Source organism: Amblyomma americanum, chromosome 1, assembly GCF_052857255.1.
Source record: "Amblyomma americanum isolate KBUSLIRL-KWMA chromosome 1, ASM5285725v1, whole genome shotgun sequence".
NCBI lineage: Eukaryota > Metazoa > Arthropoda > Arachnida > Ixodida > Ixodidae > Amblyomma > Amblyomma americanum.
The window spans coordinates 23,197,690-23,218,347 of record NC_135497.1 but is presented as its reverse complement, the minus strand read 5'-3'; the positions used below and the strand labels follow the sequence as shown (position 1 = coordinate 23,218,347).

General features: G+C 53.5%; 1 protein-coding gene and 1 non-coding gene across 7 annotated transcripts in view; one reads left to right on the top strand and one right to left on the bottom strand.

Moving 5' to 3' along the window:
* DIP2 (disco-interacting protein 2) overlaps window positions 1-20,658 on the top strand; it is a 191,227-nt gene that overhangs the window by 6,203 nt on the left and 164,366 nt on the right. The window lies entirely within an intron of this gene.
* On the bottom strand, window positions 10,502-10,573 carry TRNAS-ACU (transfer RNA serine (anticodon ACU)). Its single transcript has one exon. It is a non-coding gene; the product is annotated as a tRNA-Ser (tRNA).

Genomic DNA, 20,658 nt, shown 5'->3' with positions numbered 1-20,658 from the left:
TGCTGTGGTTGCCTGTATCGCTCCTCGGCGGCGGTCTATTGCCTGGTACGAGGCCGCATTTCACCGGGCATCGGCCGCGCCTCCATTCTTGCTTGGAGCGTGCCTTCGCTGATGGCAGCTCTCGCGCATCTTTGCTTTTGGACGCCGTTAGTCTCCCGCCGCCCATTGCCTCGAGCATCATCCAGTGGTGTAGGTCGGATCCGCGCTCTGGGTCGTTAATGCGTGCTCGCAACCCGCAGCTTGAACGCGAGTGAGAGCCCGCACGTGCAGTCGTGCGGTGGGAACCCCGTTGTGTCTATAGCCTAGTAGCTAGCACGTACTGCGGCATCGCGGGCAGCTGGTTCTGTGGCCCCGTCGCAGGTGTGGGCGGTCACTGCGGGGCACTTCCACATACCGTCCATTGTTTCGTCGGGCGAGCGTGCTACCGAAAGTGGTGCTGCATTGTTGGGAGGGCTGATAGGCGCGACTCACTCTGTCTGACAAACGGGAGCTTAGTTGCAACTTTAAGCGTGCACTAGTAGGGGGAGGAGGGGAACAAAATGGAACAGCTTGTCCCTAGGAATCCTCCTAGCGCCGATCGTCGATAGTTTTTCTTTTCCTCTCATTTGTTACGCGAGCTTTTTGTCACCATCACCCCCGTGGCTATAGCCCGCGCGCAGGAGTGTGAGGCGCCCAGGAGCGACTGAATTTTATTGGCGCCTCTCACGAACCTGTATACATGAAATCGCACAGTGAGCAAACGCCTAAAAGATAGCGGGGGAAAGTCGGCACCCGCTCGTGCAAGGAAAAAAAAGAATGATTTTATGTCCTCCCTAGCCGCATCGCCCGGTCAGGCTGCTGCCCTAACTGTGCTAACCCAAACATGCCTCACCGTAACCGTGCATATTTCGCAGCACTATCAATTCTGCTATTTCATGCGCTTATTGTGGTCTCCATTGTGGTGAAAGCGAAACGCGCCCGTAGACGCGCAACAGTTTTGCTTTGGGCGGGAGTGAAGTTCATCCGAAGGTTTATTTGCCACGTGTCAGTCCGTACCTCTTTCCCCCCCCCCCCCCCCCCCCCCCCACCCCCACCCCCCGCCCCCCCCCCCCCCCCCCGTCGTCGTGTGAAAAGGGAAGGCCAGTGGAGAAAGCACAAAGGAGAAAAACACGAGCATTCTCCGCTCTTCCTTGGCGCTTGACGAACGAAAAGGATCTCTCCCAGCCGCATTGGTTGCGTAGTAATCAGCGACGCGGCGGCGTGTTTTGCGGCTGGCGGACGCTGCCCCGTGACCTCTGTACTGTGGTTGCCGCGCTGGGCCCTGGTGTTGCGCTGTCCCTGGAAGCACTGATTGCGCTCTATCGCAGCCGCTCTGCAGCCCACAGCAGTTCACCTCCGCCGAAGGAGGTTGGGGCGCTTTCCGACGGCCTGGCGCAATTAAGGGAAATGAACCCTCGGATTTGTCTCCGTTCTCGGGGAGATGCTAATAATAATAATAATTGGTTTTTTGGGGAAAGGAAAAGGCGCAGTATCTGTCTCATATATCGTTGGACACCTGAACCGCGCCGTAAGGGAAGGAATAAAGAAGGGAGTGAAAGAAGAACGGGAGACGTGCCGTAGTGGAGGGCTCCGGAATAATTTCTTACCACCTGGAGACCTTTAACGTGCACTGACATCGCACAGTACACGGGCGCCTCAGCGTTTTTCCTCCATAAAAACGCAGCCGCCGCGGTCGGGTTCGAACCCGGGAACTCCCGTATCAGTAGTCTAGCGCCCTAACCACTGAGCCACCGCGGCGGGCGGGGAGATGCTAGCGTTTTGGCGTTTTTACGTTTTGCGTCGAAGCGCCAGTAACTTGCGCCGCCCTTGGCGATGCTCAGGTCTGCAGCTTTATTGGGATTGATCGCAGTGCCCTTGTCTGCATTGTGCACATGTTTGTTTGCCTCGCATGCGTTTGTAGCTCTTCCCGCTTCCGTGACGCAGTGGCTGAGCCACGGGATCGAATCCCAGTCGCGGAGGACGCGTTGCGATGGGGGCGAAATGCGAGAACGACCGTCCGCAGTGTGCGATGTCAGCACACGTCGAAGAACCCCAGGTGGTGGAAATTAATCCGGATCCCTCTGGCGTCTCTCATAGCTCGTGCGCGCTTTTGGGACGTTAAACCTTACATGTATACCACGCTTCTGGAATTCTCAGCCGATGACATCGATATGGGGGTTTTTGTCATCTTTGTTTGCCTGCATGCTGGGAAGACAAAAAATATGGAGGCGACACTTAAGCTCCGCCTTAAGGGTATGGCGCGGTAACTTAATGGGCTAATTCCCGTACATGCGGAATTGGTCGTTCTCTTCTTTACCTTCATAGATCCCTGGGAGTCCTCATACCACTCCTGGCGCAGTGGTGCCGTGGTTAAGCGATGCGCCACTGCCCTGCGATGGCAGGTGCTGCCACCGGTGGGGCTTGTGAGACCGAGGTTGCTCTTGCTGAGCAGCTTCTATAGCGACAAATCATTATCTGCCACCTGCCACGGTGCGCAATTCGCTGACAATCCGGTGGGCAGGCTGTGATGACGCCACAAGGTCCCCGTGACCTATGGGGTCCGCCTGCTTCCTAGGCTGCTTCGCTGGGGATTTTCTCTCACGGCAACGACGCCGGATTTTCTGCAACAGGAGCTCCTAATGGTGTCGCGTAGAGTCGTGGTCGTGGACCTCCACTCTCGAGTCGGAATCATTTGCGAATATTTCTTTCTCAGCGTTAGCCGTGAGCGAGATGAAATCGCGGTTTAAGCAGACAGGCGTGCGCTAATTGGGCAAAGTGAGCCACTCTGAAGAAAGCAGAACTACGCAAGTGGCCGCGGTCACCGCTTGCTTTAGTTTTCCCGTTCGTTGGTGGAACTGTGCTTGAATTGTCCCCGGGACGCAGCGGGATCCCGGAGTCTGTGTTCGGCCTTCGCACTGACGCGTTTACTGCCGCAGCCGCTTTCCTGCCCGGCTCCTGACGTGGCGTCAGCGAGCGGTGCCTCCCGTAACGACGCACCAGTGAACCGTTCGCCGCTCGTTAAACGGCGGCCTGCGGGCCGGTGCGTGGCCGTTCAATGCGAGGGCGTAGACCCTGTCCCGTCCATTGCACTATACTTCTCGGAGAGGAGACTCCCCGCGTGCGTTTAGTACTTCTGCGAGCTCGTGCGTCCTGGCAGGCTGGTTTTATTCCTCGGTTAGAGGGTGCTCGCATAGGAGCAGAATCGAGTGTTTCGGATTGCAACGCTGCCGCCCGACGTTTGCTTCCGTCACAGAATTGGGTGCGCCGAATCGCTGGGTAAAAACATAGTTTACGCCGCAGCTGCATTTCGGTTGATGAGCTCCTCCAGCTCAGTTGAAGGTGCGCATGGCGCACCGCAAACGAAGCGCGATGGAACAGCGTCGTTTCATTGAAAGCCCCCTCGGGGCAGAACGAGGTGAGGGGGCAGCGTGGTTTGGGGAAGAAAGCTTCTTTCTCGTGAGCCGCGGCGGCGGTTCTGTTTTTTGCCACGCATAGCCGTGCGCGCTCGGTAGCGGCCCCGGGCCGTGCGCGAGAGAAGAGGCCAGCGCCGACCGGAAGGAAGGAGTGCTGGCGTCGTCCCGGCTGCTGCCTCTCTTCGCCGGCGCTGGGCCGACGCGATCGATGGCGTCGAATGTGGCCGCTGCTCCGTGGCCCGGCGCCCGACCGGAGAAGAAGGGTCCGCCGCGCCTCCTCGTTCTCGGCGCTCGCGCATTCCCGCGGTGCCGGATGGCCTGCGATCGGTTTCCACAACTACGCCTCGGCGACTGCGCATCACTTTCCACGGACAGCAGACTTTTTTTTTTTTTCAGCTTACCGGAGACGTACTGGCACCGGTTTACCGGAACCCTCCTGCGGTTGCACGCGCAGTTGCATTGTTGGCGTGCAGGCGAGGCCACTGCGCGTGCGCAAGAGGGATCCAGTAAAAACCGTACACGTCTCCGCTAGTACGTCTCCGGCATGCTGAAAAGTATAATGTCGAACGAAATGTCCTATGCCCGCTCGTTGGAGTGCACTGTTATAGCTATGGCGAAGGCCGTTGACCTCGAGGTCGCGGGTTCGACCTCCAGCCGCGCTAGCCGAGAGCGCCATCTGTGTGTGAATTCCTGCGTAGTGAAGCCTCGGGGTACATGGCCTGAACATAAATCTCAGTTCTCTGCAGTTCAAATTCCCAGCGGCAGCTGCCTCTACATGTAGTACGTCTCGTGCAGTATGCGCCGAGAATGAAGCGCGTCAATGCTAGTGCACGGCCTCCGCACATATAGTGGCGGTGCATAAGTCTGTGAGAATGGATTCCAGCGCTGTTACCGGGGTATGGTAGGTTGGAGGGTGTGTGTGTGGAGGTGGGGGGGGGGGGGGGGGGGGGTCGTTCACTTACCGCTTGTGGCGCATGCGCGACACCGGAGCAACCGGTCACCCGGCACATGTTTTACGAAATTTTAAGGTTTTCACGCGCTTAAGGAACCACCAGGCGCTCGGTGGATACTGATCATCTGCGAAACTAACTTGAAAGCAGTAATAGAGTACAGGCATTAACAGGCCTCGCATGGGAACTACTAAGAGGTGTCCATTTCCCTCTTCTTGGATGCGCCGTGAAGTAGTACCTCTATGCCTAGTCAGAGCCCCGCACTACGTTGGCGCGTGATAAGAAAAACACAAACTTCAAAAGAACTGGCAACAGATTGACCTCAGAATAGGTTATGGCATACAAGATCGTAAGTACATGTGGATGTGTTAGACATGGAAGTAATGCAACAGCCCTGAAGGCATTGTGCGCAGTCCACAACACTGCCACTGCTCAACGAAGGATGGCCTGCTGCTTGTAGCTGGGACCGCATTTGTTTCCCGCTTCTCGCTGAGCTCAGCGTGCCGTCGCTACTGCGCCCGCTTGTCATTGTTTCCAGCGTTGATGGATGCGTAGTTAAGGGAGTGGGCCCACCGCTAGAAAGTTCCATGAAACATTTTGCGTTTCTGTGTTAAAGCGCTACCGTTGCGGTGTGGGACACTAGACGAGCTTTCACCGGGTCCTTAAAAGCGTGTTGTCGGTTCCTTTAAAACGCACGCCTCATGTAGTGCGCTCTTCACTCGCATCATCTCTGTTCGTGGGAGTGGTGCGAACATCGAGGCCTGGATACGTGACCGTTGAGCTGGGCAGTCCGCTTCGCATGTGCGTTGGACATCTGGTTGCAGTCTCGCCTGAAGGACGCTCACAGTGGCCCTTCTCTGAACAGCGGTCCGTTGTCAGCGTTGTCGGGGGTGTAAGGCATTTGCAGTTACAAACATCTATCGCACGTTCTCTCACTCCGAGGAGAAGCGATACTCAAACCGTTTGAAAAGCCTTTCCGCGGATGAAATGGTCGCCTATAGAGCGCGAAGCTCACCGGTTTGAAGTGCGGAGTGGCCTGAATCTATCAGGGATGTCCGCGTCCCTCACTTTTAACTCCTGTCATTGTCCGTCTCCATTGAGCATTCCTCGTCCCGTAACATCGGTCGCTGCCTTGGCCAGCTGGAACGTAGCTTTTTTAGCGGTAGCAGTGCGAACTTTTTTTGCTTATTTATTTAATACTCTGAGCCTTTTTCGAGCCATGATAGGAATGGAATGTTTTAACAATATATAGAAAAAAAAAACACGTTGTTCCGAAACGTTAATCAAAGAAACACAGCGCACATAAATCAATGCATCAGAAGAGAGTGTATGGCTGTAAAATTTTGCGTTGTCAGGCACTACATGTGGACGCAGAGTATGCGAGTATATACCTAGGAGTAAGCGTTGAATTCGGATTGAAAGCTGGAATTCCCAATTAATGCAGCGTTTGAAGGGGCAGACGCGTCCCGCCCGTCGAACGGTCCGCATTGATTTTTATTGCAGAATTAGTTTTTTTTGCTTTGTCAGCTGCGGGAAAATAGTACGTGTTAGCGAACAGATGAAGCATCGTTTTAAATAACCGGTCTGGTTCAGGTCTTCTGTTTAATTAGTATAAAGATTAAGAACTTTCGTTTTTTGTATTTTTTTCTTTGCAACTCGTTGCCATGGACATACCTGTGCGCCCACGTCGTACGTTACAGTGTAAGTTTATAGCCACTCGGTGCCGCATTCGGATAGGATCTTCGCTGAGTTGAATTTATCATTTGCCTGCGCCCAACGAACGAGTGGCATTGATATTGCCTTGGGTATTCTTGTGTCCTTGCTTCACTCCTGGCGCGGCGTCAGTGATTGAGCACAGTTGATCCTGCATTTGTTGTATGTATTTTCAATTTGCACTCATCATCCGCTTTTTCTTAGGCGTTTGATGTGTAAGAACAATGGAGACGCAGTTGAAGCACCGCTGTAAAGTGTCTGACGAGGATCGTTTGGGCTAGGTTCAGCGATAAAGGGTTGAATAAGACACGACCTGCTGCTGCGGTCGAGAGGGTCGGACATGCGAACAGAGCGACACGACACGATCAACTGTGTACCCTCCTGTGCGGTGACGAAAAAGTCGGCCTCGCCCAGACAGGAGGCCCGCGAGTACAGGTGCATGCGGAGGGCCGTGTCGGTTTGCTGCGGTGGGTCTGGGCGTGCAAGTTTCTTCTCTCTGTGAAATGTTTGGGCGAAAGCGTCACTTCTTTGTCGTGCTCCCATTATTATCTCCATAGGCGGTCGCGCCTTTGGTCCGCCCTCCTCCTCGGCGACATTGTGCAACCTTGACGACGTCACGCTTTGAGCGGCTCCATTGTCGGGCGCCCGAGTCGGTGTCGTTGGTTGGGAGGCGACGCCCCCCGCTCCTCTTTCGGAGTGCGTGTACCTGTCGCGTTTCTTCGGGTGTTCGCTGTCGCGAGGCACGCTAATGAGTGCGCACTGTGATGTGTCATGTGTGGATGGATAGTTCTAATTTGACGCGAGCGTTAATGATCGCAGTGGCTTTTCGCGGTAGGCGCACAAAAGTGCAGAATTGGACTGCTTTCTTTGGTCCAGCGTATTTAGCAGGACAGATTTTTTTTTTTTTTTGCCGCGGTCTTAAGCACCCTGCAGAATGGGGCTGGTTTGTAAAGCCGCAGCGGCCGGAATTTGACGCCTTAACGTTTTTAACGCGGGGGGCTTGGCGTTTTTAAATTAAATTCTCCAATAAATGTGCCGGAAATCGCGTGTCTCAGTCCAGATCGACGATAACCTGCGGGCTTCGTCGGGTTCTTCATTGGCGATACGGCCCGCCCTGATACGACGTTTGCCGGTACGACGCGTCGCTGATACGACGCACTCACTCGACCCGAAAAGACGGCCGTCGACGTGACGGTTCGTATGCATTAAGAACCAGCCGCTGTGGAGGCGTGCTTCCAAATCGAAGGAGAGGACCGCCATTCGTGCCTGTAAGCTGCTCGATTCTTTCTCCCATGGCTAGTCTTCGAACGAGAGCGCATCGCGTGGTATGCTCGCCCCCGGTTTCCCTTTTGTTCCGTCGAAGGGTTCGTCGTCGGAGGAAAACAGCTGGCCCTCGGCGTATGTGCGTGCCCTTCCGGCTGCGCCCGAGTGGCTCGGCCCGGGGCGGGGCGCGGGAAAACGGGCGACATCGCCGGAAGCGACGCCCGCTCTCTCTCCGCCGCGCCGACCTCGGTCTGCAGGGTGGCCCCAGCCCGCCGCCCATTTGCGCGAGTTATGCAGGCGCGTGGATCTTTCCGGCTGGCTTGCCGTCATCCTGCGAGCGAACCGCCACTCCGTCTGCCGCCTTCGCCGAGAGCGAATTTTCGCCTAAAGAGTTGAGCTCACAAGGAGACGGGCCGCGAGGATGAAACGCCAAGTTCGGTGATTTTGTTCCGCGGAAAAGAAGCTCTCAAGTGGTTTATGTCACTCCGATGGTTAGCTTGTGGTGAATTCAGGCGGGACACGCACCGAGCCACAAGCGCATATGTATTTATCCGCGATACCTGGGCGTACCTTTGACACTGACAGCGCTAAAATATACGCGAGCGTAAAAAAAAAAAAGGCATCTCTCGCCAAAGGTGAGAAAAGAAAGCGAGACTTTGTTTATAGATGTGGGCGGATAAAGTGAAATGCTGTGGCGAGATATTCTAACCGAAACCTTTGGTCAGATAATACCGAAACCATAGAATGCATTCTAAATTTAGCGCGAGAGGAGGCTAACATTGTCTGGCAGACCTGGCCATGCAAGCAGTTTCATTGAGCGTTGCCCATGTCGGGCATGCAGTTCGCTTCTGCTCTTTCCAGAGATAAGAGGAGCGTCGCGTGTGTCTGTGAGCGAGATAAAGATGAGGCGCCCGTTTGTCACTCGCGCTCCCGACTTGAAAAAAGCTGTCTCTCGCGCAATTCCGCGTAGTGGGCCTTTTGTTATTCGGAGATGTTTGTTTGTCTATTCATTATCCTTGCTTACGCTTGCGAGTGGCGGGAGAGTACGGGGCTTGCACGTGTGTCTTTCCCGCTTGTCGTGACTGCGCCCCTGTTGGCACTCTTCTCTGCGATCCATCCCCGTGCTGGGGCGGAGTGAACGCCAGCGTAGCCGGCCGCGGTTGCCGGCCTCTCGCGTCACGCTATCGTTTCCTCCTTGCAACAGTGGATTGTCCAGCTCCCTTTCATTTCACCTTTCCGTTGCTTCCCCTTTCACTCGTGTTGTCACGCTCCTTCGCTGCTGGAAAGCGATCCAGTTTTCGGCGGCATCACCTCCCGTGGGCTCCTTCGCAGTCCGAAGCGGCGCCCGTCGAGTTGGCTCGTGGCATTTGGGAGGCGCTTGACCGTTGCGTGTTGTGCTCTCACTCGCGGGAAGGGCTGGACTTGTTTTTTTTCTCGGCGTGAATATTTCCCGCCGTCTGTGTTCCGTCTCTCCTCGCCTGACGCCTTTCGCGGTGTTAGGAACCGTTGAAAGACAACTTAGTAATGGCATATCTTAGTTTGTAACTGTGTGTTAAAAAAAAAAAACCCCTCGCAGGGATGCAAATGAAAATAGATTGTCGCAACAGTTTCGCGGGATATGCGTGTGCTGGGGAATATTGTAGCACTACCTTCCTTCGCGAATATGCACGTCAGGAGTAGGAAACTCCAGCCGGACCGATGTTCGCAGACAATGCACGCATCGTGGCAGAAAACCTTCTCGGGGATCGAGTTTTATTCCGGTGGACATCGTTGCCATAACAACTATTTCCTCCTCCGGCCGCTGTGGGAGCAATTGGCGCTGACGTCCGGATCGGCTGGGCATTCTGGCTCAAGTGACTGCGCCCCAAATAATTTTTTCCCGCATATCCACACCCAGCTGCCATAGCTGGGTGTGGATCGCGAATCGGATCAAAAGAAGCTGCCTCCCCCCCCAATCTCGGCGTGCGCCCCTTATATACACGACTGATTTGTTCATCGGAGTTGGGACAAACGTCGGTCCATGCCTGTGGCGCTCCATGTTTACCATTCTTTTCGTTTGCACATCTCCGAACACAAAATTTTCCACGGCTGGAAACTAACGAAAAAAAAAAGCTGGGGGACTTTCATAGTACTTCTTTCGATGCTAGGTACTAATTTCACAAAAACCGCCCACACGCGCCTGCGTCACTTCATTTCATTTTTGCCTTCTATTGTTCTCCACCAACAGGAGCTTTTTCCTGGAAGATAAGATTACTGTGCACGGTAGACGCCTCGACGTGATAGCTTGTATGCGGGAAAATGCCTGATTGTAGTCCTCATTTAGCTGGCAGGTTGACGTGTGCACGGCTTAATAGCTTTGTTCTGAGAAGCAAGCGCAGGTACATCACGTGCGTAGCGCTGTCATGTCCGCAAAAAATGGAGCAGTGAGATTTGCTGTCATTGAAGCATGTGTATTTTTTTAATTTCCCGGAATGCATTCGCAAATCCATAACCCGTATTGAAAATGTCTGTGCATTCTTTGCCTGCCCTAGCAAGTGACGTACTTTAAAATAATTAATTCACTGGAAAGCTTGATATAACGATCTTTTGATTTGTTTTGTTGGTTTATGGGGGTTTAACGTCCCAAAGCGACTCAGGCTATGAGAGACGCCGTAGTGAAGGGCTCCGGAAATTTCGACCACCTGGGGTTCTTTAGCGTGCACTGACATCGCACAGCACACGGGCCTCTAGTGTCCTCTGATGTGGTCTTGAAGTGTTGGTTGTTATCAATGGCAGCCGTTGATGCGGGGAGGTGATCTTTCGGGCCGGCAGCCGACCGCCATAACCACTCAGCCACCGCGGCGGCTGATCTTTTGATTGAACAGGCCTTTCTGTCGGCAAAGAAATTTTTTTGTTCCGGTTATCTTAATAATAATAATTGGTTTTGGGGGAAAGGAAATGGCGCAGTATCTGTCTCATATATCGTTGGACACCTGAACCGCGCCGTAAGGGAAGGGATAAAGGAGGGAGTGAAAGAAGAAAGGATGAGAGAGGTGCTGTAGTGGAGGGCTCCGGAGTAATTTCGATCACCTGGGGATCTTTAACGTGCGCTGACATCGCACAGCACACGGGCGCCTTAGCGTTTTTCCTCCATAAAAACGCAGCCGCCGCGGCCGGGTTCGAACCCGGGAACTCCGGATCAGTAGTCGAGCGCCCTAACCACTGAGCCACCGCGGCGGGTTTCCGGTTATCTTCACTTACGTTTTTCTTAATAGCAAACCATCAGTGGTTAAAAAAAAAGACCTCGCCCGTGTGCTGTGCGTGCACGTGTGGTTTAAATCCATTCATCATCATAGACCACATGCAGCTTCCGGATGGTAAACCATAAAAGAAACAAACAAACGAAAAAATCTCCATTCACAAGCTGAAAGCCAGAGCGTGATTCGTCGCCTTTCCTTGCTTTTTAGCACATTCACCCGCCTGCAATGCGGGATCCTTCTTTTCGGAGCGGCAGCCATGTTTCGCCGCGCGCACTTCGCACGATGGCATACGCGGTGTCGACGACCTCGTTGTTTGAGCTACGAGCGAAATAAAAAAAGTGGCAGCGTCGGGCATGTTACAAAGCGCCAAATCTGCGCGCGCATATCTCCGCATCGCTGTAAAAAATGCGCGTGCCGTGGCGGCGGCAACAGCTGCGGAGCGCGTGATGCCGTGATCAATCTTCGGAACGGCGATAATTGCGAGCGCGTCCGCACGCTGTGCAAGCGCGCCATTATGCAAGCTTTCACTGATTCGTGGCTGGCCCGGTGTAGGCGTGCTTTAGATGGTGTGAACAGCCCTCATGAGCTGCACAACCGCACTGCTTTAGTCTGTACCCTGAAAAATACGTTAATGTCTTCTCATTCGTGTCACCTTTGAGCCGCCGCTTACTTGTCTGTGGAACAAGAAAATTCATATGTGCGTATAAAAGGCGCGTTTATGCTGCTACGCTGGACAAAACGCGATCCTCTACACTCCACCAGCGCGTTCGGCGGCTTTCGGCACGGAATGGAACCGTCTCTATAGCTTCGCATACGTGAGCCCGACGTTGCGGGTCGAGTTGAGGAAGGCCAACCCAACTAGATGACTGTCTGTTTACATGAACTCGATACTAGCGAGTCGACTCTCGCGGCGTGCCCTGCGAGGCGCGCCCGGACGCGCCCGCTTCTGTTCTTCCCTGCAGAAAATGCCTTCCCCAAGCGTGAAAGAGGACTATGTGCAATTTGCGGACGGGGCCTGCGAGTCAACCCACCCTCTGCAGTCGGGCTGGCCCAGCCCGACTCGACGGTCGCTTAGATGGACCCTCTAGCGTTCACATGAGCCCGACAGCTATACTCGACCCGAGTTTTGTCGGCCTCATGTAAACGCCCAGTATTTCACGCCGAGCGCGCCAGCCGCCGCTGGCCTGACCACACTGGTTCTTCCATGGGTTCTCGCTCTCGTCGGGGCTGCGCTGCTTCGCGAATCCGTGACAGATGGCGCGTCGAACGTTCTGCGCATGCGCTTCCCAGGTGCAACCGCCGCGCCTCGTCGGAGCGGTTGGCCTGGCGCTGCGGTGCCAACTTTACGTGATCGACCACCACTGGCGCTCTATCGCGCGCCGAGAACGTCGGAGAGAGGGCGTTAGCAAATAATGCCTGGAATTATCTTGCCCGGAGTAATTAGTCACTGATTGCGCGCACTTGATAAGCTTGCGCCTTCCAGGGCGTTGACGCTGCTGGACGATCGAGGAAAAGTCTCGTCTCACTGTCTTTTCTGCACGAGGCGAGAAACCTTGGTGCATGGCAATAAACAAAAAAAAGTAATTCGGAGACTGGAGCTTTGCGGTGCGGGGTCGAGAGGGTTTGCATGCAGTCAGCGAGGGCGTGTGTATTGGTGTGCCTGCTGGGCGGAAGGCGCCACGCTTCTCAGAATGCTCACCTCAGCCGGCAAGAATGCGCGCAGAGCGTTCGCCTCGCGAGCAGCGACAAACAACGGAAGCCGCGCGACCCGACGGAAAAGACGAGGCATAGTCGTGACAGCTGCAGGGGGAGGGGGGGGGGGGGGGGGGGGGACGTGGTGTGTCTCGCTTCGTCGAAGCGCGCGGGGTACGCGAAGCCCACTGGGCGTGGCGTTTTGTTACCCGAGATAAGAGCGGTGAAAGGTGCACGCCGATGGGCCGTGGAAGCGGTGACGAAGCTTGCCACGTTTGCACGCAATTTCCATATCGCTGACGAGCGCCGTTAAACTCGAAGAAGCCAGTAATGAGACGTCGTTACGCCGACTCAATAGACTGCTATCGGAACCACTGTTAAGGGCACCTTGAACGTGCCTCGGTGCCAGTGCTTGCGCCGGCTAAGCTAAACGCTGTTCGCGTATCGCGCGCGGTAAGCTGCGGCAGCCTCTGTGCACTTGCTCCTCACGGGCGGAAGACGCGCCTGCGAAGCGTCGCCACGTTTGTCGCCGCCCTGCAGACGCAACTCGCATTGGTCGTGTTTCACTTGCAATTGCATCGTATACCTCCGTGCGTGCGCGTCGTCGGAGCTCTTGTTTCCGCCGCTGTGTTTGCGTGCAGTGCTCCAGCCCAAGTCCGCTGGTTGACAGCGAGGCGCAGCTGTTTTTAAAAACGCGACGGAAACACGCTTTTGTTGTGGATCTGGCTGCCGCTCCGTCGTGTCCCTTCCTTTCCCTAATGGACCTTGGTTGGTTGGTATCGTCTAGCTAGTTTGTTTGCTTATACAGGCCTTCAAAAATATCGGGCGTTGTTTTAAGAGTGTCCAAAATTAAAAAAACAAAAACTTGCTTTAGATTCATTTTAGCCGTGGGGACAGTATTTGGGGATACGGCGAGCACCAGATTAAAGGCATAATGTTTTAATTAGTTCGCCAATTAAATACAAACGTTAATTAACTTTTGTAATTTGTATTTTAGGGGTCATATTGATCGCCAGAATTGGAGCTCGTCCGCCAGTTAGTCTAGCCAATAGGTACATTTAGCATAGCGCGTACCGCGTACCCTGCCCCGTACCGCGTACCCTGCACGTGGCGCTGGATGGCGCCGCGTTCCCGCCAAGTAATATCCGTGTTTTTTAGAATTTCGAAAACGCGGCTACCCTCGGCGCTGTGGCGCAGCAAGTTTTTTCTATTTCAACGAGTTACGTACACTGTAAAGGGCGCTTTCCTGCAAGCTTCTCGAAAGCGCGTGTATATTTGCGCGATGTAGCCAAAATTTGTTGGGCCACAGCAGCGAGAGTAACCGCGTTTTCGAAATTCTGAAAACTGATATGGGTATTACTTACGGGGGGCTATACACGCCTCTCAGTAATTAAGGAGCCTAAGAGTAATGGTTAAAAAGTTGACCATTCAGTATTAGTTAACCAGCCTGCTAGTTAACACGTCTTCGCTGTATTCTGATGTACTACACCGCTAACAATGGTACAGTGAAAAAAGCGCTCTTCCAACTCAGAAAGCCTATTTTTTTAAAATTGTGTAAAGTCTTAGGTGAAACACTCTGCATAAGCGAGGTTTACAAGAGGCGTACGATTATGGAAAATATTCGTAGCGGTTGCACGGCGACACTCCTTCGCACTGCAAGTTATAAAATACCGATCAGGAAAGGGTGTCAGGGTGGAGACAAGATCCCTCCGGTACTATTCACTGCGGCATTACAGGAGGCATTCAGAGAGCTCGATTGGGAACAGTTGGGGATAAAAGTTAATGGAGAACATCCTCAGCAATGTACGGTTTGGTGATGACATCGCCTTGCTATAACTCAGGGGACGAATTGCAAAGCATGATCGAGCACCTGTATACGTACTACATGCAAAGCAGAACGGTAGGAATAGGCAGAACACTAATGTGCCGCACTGTCTCGGAAAGGGACAGCAGTTTACGATAGGCAGCGGATCGTTGGAAAGGGAATGCATCCTACTTAGGACAGGTAGTGGTCGCACATCCGGTCCGCAGAGTGAAATAACTATAGGAGGATAATAACAGGGTGGAGCGCATATGGCAGGCACTCCCCGGTCACGAATAGCCGTTTACAAATATCCCCCAAGAGGAAAGTATATATAACAGATGTGCCTTACCCGCACTCACCTGCAGGGCCGAAAGGTCGAGGCTAGCGAAAGGGGTTCAACTTAAATTTAGGATAACGCAGCGAGCCATGGAAAACAAAAATGATAGGTGTAACGTTAAGAGACAGGAAGAGGAGGTAGGCCAGGGATCAAATACAGGTTAATGGCATCCTAGTCGAGAGGAAGAAATGGGCTCGGGCATGCAGGACATCTAATGCGATGGATAACGGAATGGATTCCAAGGGAAGGCAAGCGTAGCGGCAGAAAGTCGGGCGGGCGGATGAGATTAGGAAATTTGCGGGGATACGGTGGCCGTAGGTGGCACAGGTCAGGCTTTATTGAACGGATATTCTGTCCTGCTGTGTACGTAGTTAGACTGACGGTGGTGATCATACGGGCGTTGTGCATGGTTTGCGGTAAGATACATTTGGAACTTGTACAGCCAGTGAAAGGCTAGTCGGTTGCATTCGTGACCGAGGGTTGCCTTGCGCTTCGCTTTGATTAAACTTATTACCTGGGAATGTGCGCTTGCGTCGATGTCTCTCGCAGTTTGCTAAAAAGGTATGCGTGTTGAGGGACGCCGTGACGAGTGTTCTTCCTTCGTATAGGCCATGCGGCGTTTCGATTTTGCGGCTCGTCCCTCTTCGCTGCGGGGAGGTGCAGTGTGCCTGCGGGAAAGCGACACGCCAGGGCGGCGTCGCGTTGCCGCGCTGCACCTCCTCCTCGATAAGGGCGAGCGTGTGTATCAGCTCAAAAGTGGCCTTGCGCCGCGTGAGACGGCGCTGTGCGCGGGAGGTCTGGGCACGTTGTCGACGCCTTTCGGTGGCCGCGCGAGCATAAGCAGCTGTCGGCGTGGCGCAGAAAATATCTTCTTCGGTCGAGTTCAGCGACCCCGGCGAGCGTACGCCCCAGCGAAGAAAGCAGGGGGTCGCTCGGTCGACCCCATGGTTTGTACCCCCCCTCACAGAAAGCGATTGTGGCACGTGCGCGTTAAGCGTCGCTCGCGCGATTGACTCAACTGTGGCGGTCGGGACCGATGTGGAGCGCACACTCCGTCTTTCTCTCCGCGTCCAACTTGGAGCTGAGTTCGTCTCGGACCGAACCGCGCTGCTTGTAACCTGTAAACCGGTGGCGTTGCAGCCGTCCACCCCTTTTCCCTGGCGCGCCAGCGTAAGCGCTTCCGTGAAACACGCGCGGCTCTTCAACTCTTCCCCGGCCTAGCACATCTGGCTCTTGTCATACTAAATTTGGCTCCATTTCAGGCTATCTCGGTGAGCTGTCTTCACCGCGGAAAGCACCGCGATTGCTTTCCCTTTTCTCTTTGTGAAGCGCTTGCGACGGGCCCTGTCGTTTATTTCCGTCCCCCCCCCCAACGTTCGCTTTACATTCGCTGCAGCCACGCCGGAGAGCGCGCAGTCTTAGCCGCCTATATGTGGTCCACGCTGCAGCCAGCCTGATGCAAACAAAGTTTGGAACATGTGTATTTGGGAACTGGGGTCGATTAATTTTTCAAGCCGAAAATGTACGGCTTTTCCCTCCACCTTCTTCCACTTCTTTGTGGAGAATAAAACTTGTATGTATGTATGTATGTATGTATGTATGTATGCATGTATGTATGCATATGTATGTATGTGTATGTATGCATGTATGTATGTATGCATATGTATGTATGTGTATGTATGCATGTGTGTATGTATGCATGTGTGTGTGTGTGTGTGTGTGTGTGTGTGTGTGTGTGTGTGTGTGTGTGTGTGTGTGTGTGTGTGTGTGTGTGTGTGTGTGTGTGTGTGTGTGTATGCATGCAATGTTGGCACTTGAGGTCTGTCTCGTGGCTACGGGCACGCACGCAGCTGAGCTTAATTCGGTTCACTTGTTCTGGGTGGCTCATTGAGCCATTGGCGAATGCAGATGCACCGCGGCGGAGAGAACAAAAGAGAGGAGGTGAACAGGACTGGCGCTTGTCCCGTTCATCTTCAGTCTCTTGTCCTCTCTGTGGCGGTTCACGTGCATTCATTCGCCCGTCACAACTAAATGCTCCAAATCGGGCCCTCGCTGCGCTAATGGCTTAAAACATTGGGCACGTCACAGAGGGAAGCGCGCTATGTGGGCTTAACATCCGGCACTGCGCATGGGCTGCGAGGGCTCCTGGTTTAATTTCGATCGTCTGGGATTATTCGTGGGGCGCTGACGTCGCATAGCACGCCAGCGTTCATGCACTTGGTCTCCATCGAAGTGCGTCCGAGAAGACGCGATAATGTACATACAAGTGTGAACGGGGCGCCCGCGATTCATTGATACCGGAGCTTCATCAGCGAGCCCTTATCTGGCCCCGACGAACAAAGGCGCCGTTTTCGGAACGTTGTTCTCGCACTCGGGTTCATTCCAGCCACGCAGATTCTAGACAGCTCATTTCGGCTGTGGCTGTAAACGTTCAGGGGAGCATGAGCATCTCTTTAGAATCCAACCGGCTGCCGTGGTTTCGCGGAATATGCGCCTCCGAATGCAGCTGCAAAATGAGAAAACGATTACGGCGCCGCTCGCATTTGTCGGATGTGAGGCGGCGCACGTGTACATGTCCTCCCTATTCATCCTTGCCTTGCGCAGGCGCTAATATGTTCACACGCGTATTGGAAAAGCGCGAAGCTGCCGCGCCTCCATTCGTCCCGTGTTTTCGGGGGGCACCTATATATCTGCTGCCGTTCACCGCAGTATAGGACGGTGGTCATTTATCAGCGTTGTTTCCCCCACATGCGGGCGTGTTACAAGAGCGCGCGCCACCTGGAGATTGCGCTGGGCAGCTGATGCAGCGGTCTACAAAACGTGGCCTGTGGGAAGGTGGGCGACTGTGTATGCGCAGTTCAATATCTCCGGTTTGTCCGCGGCGCGAGCCGGCGATAACGATGGCGCAGGGGAACATTGTGCGCCGAGGCTCATTGCAAATGGGCATATGTGAATAGCCCCGCGATAATAGGGGCAAAATTCCTCTGCGTCTAACGTGATTACGCGCTATCAAGACGGGGCAGATTTTGCATGCGATTTTAGACGGGGGATGGCGATGGCTGCAATGGGTGGGTTTAATAAGGGCCCGAGATGATAGAGAGAGTAAATTAAACTTGGCTACTCCATTGGTAGCTCGGGTTCAGATTTCCTCTGTGTTCTTTGGAGAAAGCTGTTATGATAGAACGGGCATCAGCAGATCGCAAATGTGGCGGCACTGGCGCAGGAAAACGGTCAGAATATGGCAACCGATAGCATGCCGCTGTTCGGGGCTTAAATCCGATCACGCGTGGCATTTTTCGTTTTCCCGGTAGAGCGGCGGGATAATTTCGGTTTGCTGTGGTTCACTTATGGACCTCACTTTCGTGCTTTTACGTAGGCTCCGAAAATGAGATACGCGTGTCTGAGTCATCGGTCGAGGTTCAGCGGATTGCGTCGAGTCGGAGGCCGCCGGTGTCATCCGGTGTTCGTTACCACTGTGTCTGAAGGATTTCAGAAGCTCCCGTCGTGTGCGGTGTCGACCGGATTCTTATTTCTTCTTGAATGCATTTAATGGCTATATTTCTTTGTGTCCGTCCACACCGTGAGAAAATGGCCACCTTCAACTGCACCACTGCCGCGTGTAGTCAGAAGGGAGTCGAAAGAAGTAGATGCGAACAGAAGATCGAAATAGTAGGTCATGGAAACTTATGCAAAGGGCACTGTGCTCTTGTAATAGCTTGCGATAAGTGCGACAATAAGAACGGCAGCGGTGCTTAAAACTGGCTCCAAGTTCGTACGCAGCGAAGTGAAGGGAGCATGGATGCGCACAAAAGACACCGTACGAGAGATGAATGCACAGTGACCTCACGTGATGACCAAAGAGAGACTCCTTGGAGGAAGGAGGCTGAGAACGTTGCAGCTTTTTATGCTTTCAGCACGCGCACTGTGCGCTTCTTTGTCATGCGTTCTTTCGAGCGCAAGTGCGTATAGCCTCCCTCGTCCGTGCTTGTCCACGCTCCCTCATGCTTGCAGTGTCCGCGTTTCTCTCTTCGAGTGTGACAGTTTTTGTTCGTCTGCTTGGCTCGCAGAGTGCGTAAATATACTTGTGCCTTGCAAATTAACGCCAGACCGACCTCACCTTGAACGGGGACACAATTGGCAAGTAAATGAAATTAAGAACAAACGCTTGAGCTTAGTCGCTGACAATAGGCGATGGTTCTAACAGACATGTCGTACATGCTACGTCATCGCTCGGTGCTGACAAGTGACGTAACCAAACCAGTGTGTAAAGTTTTTTTGTTTTTTTTTTAGTGACAGCCTTTCTTTTGGCGTTCGTTGTGTATGCGTGAGATGAAAACATTGAACGGCGCGTATTCATTGCTGGAGCGGGGTAATTTTAGGCATAGCGCGAATTAGACCGCTGATGTTTTCTTTATCTCAAAGATGGCGAAACTGAAGTCGGGGATGCCGGCTTTAGGATGCGTCAATCTCTGCTTGAATTCTGAATTCATGGCGGTGCGGGTTGCTGAGGTATAGCCGCTGTTTCGGCGCAGGTCAACCGGAATTCCTAAGAATTAGCTTTTTGAGGTATCATTGGAGATACCTTTAAGGAAATAAAGTGAAAGTGATCATTTTAGACGTTTTCAGTCGCGTAGCTTGCGAGAGGCAAAAACAAAAATAATCCGTCGGAATGAGTTTCGAGATTGGGACGAAAGAAGGAGGTGGACGAAGTCGATTCGCGGTGCAGGAGCGCGTTATGCGAAGAAGAAACGCAGCCAGTCTATTTGAGCGCTGCGTGCGTGTACTGATAACGCGAGAAAGGCGAGGCGGACGCGGGATACGAGATACATGAACAGTGCAAAAAGGGCTTCCGGCCCACGCAGCGCGCGTGACTTCGGTGTCGCATTGCAGTATGGGTGTGGCCGACGCATTTCACACAAATAGCACTGCCAGAGACCGCATTTACTTGAATGAGGAGCCGGTACCATAGTTTATATTGCGTTGTACTTCAATGGCGGCGTCTGGCGCACAGGTGGTCATTGCATTCTCTGTGGATATCTGCAGAGGTGCGAAGTGGTCACCACAGCCGCACGGTCACTTGAACTGTTAGGCGTTGCACCAGGAACCATGTGGTACTCCCTTCGGGTGTCGGCAGCTGGAATCGAGGTCAGGGTCAGGAGGGAGTGCGTGGTGTCGGTGCGATAGCATAACTCCTTCGGATGTTTGCACCTTCTACAATGTAGAAAACAAATTTCGATGGAGGCGAAATTCTAGAGGCCGTGTATACTGTGCGATGTCAGTGCACGTTAAAGAACCCCAGGTGGTCGAAATTATTCCGGAGCCCTTCACTACGGCGTCTCTCATAGCCTGAGTCGCTTTGGGACGTTAAACCCCCATAAACCAAACCAAACCACACGACCCTCCCGTCTGACTGCGGAGCCCTGAACCCGCTTCGGCATTCCCTACAACTTGAAGCTCCGAACGACGGTAAAACCTATCTCGCACGGAGGGCTTGAGGGCCAAATGATCTCCGAGTAACTTCCGCAGTTCAATACTCTTGCTTGACGTATAGACTATGCGTTCAGGGACTTGGGCAGGCTGTAGGTATTGGGTCCGGTGAAGCTGAAGACTGCATGAACTTTGTATTCTTCCAGCGCCTTGTTGAAATGAAGAAACGCGACTAGCCCTTCGTCGTGTGAAGCCCTGTCCGAGGAGTCGTCAAATGGCTCTATTTGGCCAAGTCTCCCCACAACTTGCGTCACTGGGAGACTTAATTGCGCCATATCTTTGTTCTATTATGAGACGGGGTTCACAGTAAAAAGGTGACGAGAGTAGCACCTTCATTACTAGCTCTGCCATTTGCGAAGCGCCGCGGCGGTCGAATTTCGATGGAGGCGAAATTCTAGATGCCCGTGTATACTGTGCGATGTCAGTGCACGTTAAAGACCCCAGGTGGTCGAAATTTCCGGAGTCCTCCATTACGGCGTCCCTCATAGCCTGAGTCGCTTTGGGACGTTGAACCCACATAAACCAAACCAGTTGCGAAGCGCCATCAGCTGCGGCATCGATGTGAAACCGGCTAGGCTTAGCGACGACCAAGGCAGCCGGCGTCGTTGCCGAAAGCTCGAGCTCTTGCGCAGGCACGCTTTGTCGCTGCTCGAATACAGGAGGCAGTCTCTCGAATAGCATATCTGTGTTGATTTGGGCGTGAAGCATGCAGTACACCGAGCCAAGCTGCGCTCAGACACTG